The sequence below is a fragment of the Topomyia yanbarensis genome, chromosome 3 (assembly GCF_030247195.1).
Source record: "Topomyia yanbarensis strain Yona2022 chromosome 3, ASM3024719v1, whole genome shotgun sequence".
In the NCBI taxonomy this organism is placed as follows: domain Eukaryota; kingdom Metazoa; phylum Arthropoda; class Insecta; order Diptera; family Culicidae; genus Topomyia; species Topomyia yanbarensis.
Window position 1 is genome coordinate 91,430,789 of NC_080672.1, and position 5,372 is coordinate 91,436,160.

Sequence of the window (5,372 nt, forward strand, 5' to 3'; positions counted from 1 at the left end):
ATAACTCTCACTTGTCTCCAGTCGTGCGGGACAATGTTCTGCTCAAGAAGCTTATTGAATAAATTCAACAAGCGTCTTTTTGCTAGGTCAGGCAGATTCTTCACCAAGTTGAATTTAATTCTGTCTAGTCCCGGAGCATTATTGTTGCATGAGAGGAGTGCAATTGAGAATTCCATCATTGTCAAAGGCGAATCTATGAAATCGTTACTTGTGGGAGCATCGCGAGTGATTTTTTGCGCAGGAGCAGAATCGGGACAAATTTTCTTGGCAAAATTAAATATCCAACGATTCGAAAAATCTTCGCTTTCATTAGTCACGTTTCGATTCCTCATTCTTCTGGCTGTGTTCCAAAGAGTACTCATTGATGTTTCTCTTGACAAGCCATTAACGAAGTGTCTCCAATAACTAGATTTTTTGGCACGACGTATACTGTCAAATTTGTTTTGCAAAATGAAATAATTTTCAAAGTTCTCACGTATACCCCCTTTCTGTTTCATAATTTCTTTGTAGGCAACTTGTTTAGCTTCATATGCATCAGAGCACTCTTTGTCCCACCAAGGATTAGGGGGCCGTCTATTTATTGTCATTCCAGGATTGCATTTCGTTTGGGCTTGTTCTGCTGCTTCAATAATTAAACCCGCCAGGAATTCATATTCTTCGGTAGGGGGTAGCTCTTCTGTCGAAGCAAGAGAAGTGGAAATTAATGTTTCGTATGTTTTCCAATCAATATTTCGTGTTAAGTCATAAGGAACATTGATTGAATTCGTAAGGCCTAATTCACTGTTAATTGAAACAACGATTGGCAAATGATCGCTACCGTGAGGATCAGGTACAACCTTCCACGTGCAATCTAACCGAAGTGATGTCGAGCACAGAGATAGATCTAATGCACTTGGACGTGCAGGAGGTCTGGGGAGGTCAAGGTATTGATCCGTACCGAAGACTTAACCTGGACGGACCTTAGGATTTTACATCATAGCCTTTATCCATTCTATATTGAGCAAATCACTGACATGTAGTCACCTTTTCTGATTCGCTATTCCCGATTGTGTATCAACGTCTTAGGTTTCTTCTGGTGGTTGCACAATAGCCGTAAAGGATGAAGTCTAATTCTACACTAAGTAACAGCATGTATCAATATACCGGCTCTTCCACGCCAAGGTATAACTTTCAAAGCTTTGGTTTAAATACCATATTTTAAAAAAACAATCTTTCAAGTAGTAAATTAATTGAATTGGCCTAAGATGAAGCTGTCGAATTGCACAAAAAGTTTTTTGTGTGACAAGCAAACTGTAGATGTGTAGTTTTTTATTACATCTGGAACCGTCTACCGATAAATCAACATCGGCAAATACTTCCAAAAGTAACTTCTTGAGGTCATATGAAGGTTTGACACAAGCTTTGTAATACTTTTGCTTTTCTAAACAATGGTAAACATTTCAACACTTCAGAACTTCACTCTGTCAGAAAATGTAGGACCATCAGAAGCTAAAACTTCGTAAAATCGCACTCCTGGTCCTTTCTTCAAAATCATCCAGTGCAGTAGTCTGAGTCACTTTTTCTTCTGGACCGCCGATGGATCAAAAGCCCTTGTGGTGTTTATTATATTTATTACGCATGTCGTTTGAAATTTGGCATTTAGCCCAATTATAAAAAAGTGTCTGATAAGGAGAGTGAAGATGCCAACTGGTCATTAACATTTCGCAGTGAATTTTCATATTTATTTGGGATGCCTTTTATACTTTTTGGGTGCTTGCTTTGTACTGCAAACTTTGGAAATAATCATTGAAGTGTTAATAAGAAGCAATACTCCCAATGATTCAAATTGCTCGTTTCCATTTATGAGAAATTAATCGCGAGCGACTTTCGTACATATTGCTAAAATCATATCATTACCTCTAGTATACTCCACGCGGCTTTATCCTGTTGTGTAACGCCCCGCGAAATAATAGTTCCTAAAATGCCTATTCGGCATTCATATTTCTACTGGAGGTTACACTCCTGAAAACTTTGATCTAAAATGAAAAGACAAAGCGCGTACTTAGCGTCCCATCCCAAAATTGACCTGAATGGGCGTGGCCATCTATGTTATTGATCATGCTAAAATCTTAGTCTCTAGGTTCCCTACTTTTTCTACTCAATCAGTCTTTATCAAGACTAATTTTTCAAGAATAATTCTGCCAAAAGAAATATTTAATTCTTCCAACATGTCTGGGTCCTCCCAGAAAGACCGTGTGCCAAATATTAAAAATAAACGAAAAAGCTTAACTTATCCACCCGAAAATTCAATTGATTGCAGAAACTACTTTGATGTTTTATCCGAATGTGAAGCTGAAGAAATCTAAATTTTCTCGGATTGTGCGTAATGCCAATGAAAATAAAAAGCAATCACCTCCGCCGATAACAGTGATGATCTCCGACTTCAAAGCTTTTCGAACTGAGCTTTCGACTTTCATTTTAAGCGTTTTCAGATTGGCCGAAGACAGTTACAACGGAGGACTTGATTGGCCACAAACGACTACTCCAGTATCTTACGAAGAAGTTATATAAATTTTATTCATATGATTTCAAAACAGATAGACCATTCAAGGCTGTCTTGAAAGGGCTACCGGAAGGTCAAAGTTTGGACGAAATATCCAACGAATTGAAAAATTTACTTGACTTTTCTCATTCACAAGTTATATTTATGTAGAAAAAGGCTAGTGGTACTAACACGCCAGCACGCTCTTCAATTATACAAGAGCTTTATTTAATTCATTTTAAGGAGCTTTATTTATTAGAAAAAGCTCGTTTTATGTCCACGTGCGAGTAACGTGAGAACATTATAGACGACAATTTCTGCACATGATCTATTTGAGAAAAAACATAAATCATCGCACAAAGCAACAAAAAAACCTACTTGTTCAGGCACCTGTAGGATATGTAAATAATACAAATATAATAATAAAGCAATGTAAATATTAATGACTTTTGACTTAACAAATAATTGTATTCGATATTCGTACAAATCTCCTCAACTTTTATCCAGTTTTTGTCTTTATGCAACAAAATCAAACGAAGAACAATTTTAGGTAAGTAGGACTTGATTGCGGTGACAGACAATCTAGTTTCAGTTTTTGGAAGGAAATAGATGAGAGCAGGCGCAAATGTGGCAGGTAACGTGGCTGAAAGAGCGATGGCTACCACCCACGCCTCCAATATCATCTCCTCACAACACCTCCTTGACTCAAAACGATCTAGGCTGCAATACGGAAGAAAATGTTGTTTTGCAGCAATCAATGTTTCAATGGATGACTGCAATGCTAAATTCTACCTCCATGTTTAAAGCTTTTCAAACTGGATGGAAATTTTCAAATAAACTTATCACGAGTTTCATAATTATCTGAAATATAATCATTTGAATTTTTAAATTAGACAGCCCATCCATTAACAACGTGTGAAGATTAATTTTTCTACTACTTGAAGCTACATAATGCACATATAGCCGTTTTAACCGAATATTTTTAAAGCCAAATATTGGATTCGACTAAGGAATCCAATCCAGCGATTAATTACAGAATTAAACATCGTGTTTTCACCTATTTTGACACCAAGGTAAACGATAGTATAAGTATTGAAGTTGAAACCGATCTTGGTATCCTTGAAAAGAGACTTGCAAAAACAAAAAGGAATCGGGCAAAATTCTTCGCAATCAGTGATTTTAACGCTAAAAACCGATCCTGGAATAATGCTCAAAGCAATTCCAACGGTAACTTTTTAATGATTGTTCTGCTGGTTATTATTCAGCTTTGTTTCCAAGTGGACCTACGTGCTATTCCTCTGTAAGGAATTCATAAACAATTGATTTGGTCAAAGTAGCATTTGTAACGAATTGATTACACATTCTGACTTTGATTCTGATCACCTTCCAGTAATTCTTTTGCTTTCTCAAGAAGAAGAATCCCATTAGCTCAGTGTTTATTTGTCACAAAGCGAATTCAGAAAGGTATAAAACAACATTACAAAATTTAAGTGATTCTATAGTTGACACTAGAAATGTATCACTATCAACAACACAGACAAAATTTAATACTCCTATTATTGACGACAATCTTCAACTTCTTATTCACTTGAATAATGTTCAGAAACGTCAATATCGATGGTCTCTGCTAAGAAATTTAGCTATCAGGATCTACAAAAAGAAATTATGCATATTCAGTAGAACAAAAAAACTACGATGTTATTTCACTGCTAAATCTACTTACCATTGGTACATCGGCAGTGTTGTCAAAAAACCTGGGATTTTGCATTCAAATCGATCCATTGAATTTTAAAAAGCCATAACATTCTTCAGGAACATTTTAGCACAATACTTCCATTGGCAAAGTTGTTCGACATATCCTGGTCTATGCATATACATCATAGGTTGCATTCTTCCGGTTAATCTGAATGAAAATACAAAGCCCGTTTTCCCATACAAATTTCAAATTCAATGCGCTACGCCGCGTCAAAACCAAGTGACCCCAAGTTTTGTACAGTTTTTTGTGACCCTAAATGGAACCAAGAAAGATTTGTGCTGTCTTGATGCGGCTAGTTTACGCTTTTCCATACAAGTGCGCCCCACCCTAATTGACATACCTTTCTTGCAAAGTTGAATATTTCTCGCTTGTTAAAAAATTCACCGCCAATTCCTTGAGCGCGGCATCTGCACCAAAGTCAACAACCTCATGCAGGATCACTGCTGAACATAACTTTAGTTGTTCTCTCTTCTGGCCAACTGTAATCTGCCGTTCTTTATAAGCATGGCGATGGTAGCATGTTTGACTCATCCATCATCGTACGAATCGGTTTATTCAGTTTGTCGGAAAACCATGTTCAAGCATTATCTGGCAACACAGTTCGTTTCGTTTCAGTGAATCGTGCGCTTCCTTCAAATTCACAAACTGATGATGAGTGCAGAACTTGTATTACGAAACTCCAAAAAATCTATTGAAATCGAGATCCATTACTTCGTTGTATTGGTCGCATCCACAAAAAAAGTTCTATTCTGAAAACCCAACACTTGATTTTTCTGTTTTTTTGACTATTATTTACACAAACATTCCAGAATATCAAATATCTGATTCCGGAGTAAAAATCAAATTTGCATGGATAACTCAATATTGACATAACAACTTCCTCGAACACGCTCGAAGTTTTCGGAGTCGCATTGTGTAATGCCCTACAAAATATAATTAATTGATTTTTTTTGAATCGCGGCCTAAAATGTTATAACACTTTTGAAGGATTTATGAAAAGTCCGTAGATTCTACTAGTTAATCCGTAAATTAACAGAAAGGAAAGAGCTCCGTAGATCTACGGGAAAATCTGGCCACCCTGATATATAAGGAAAA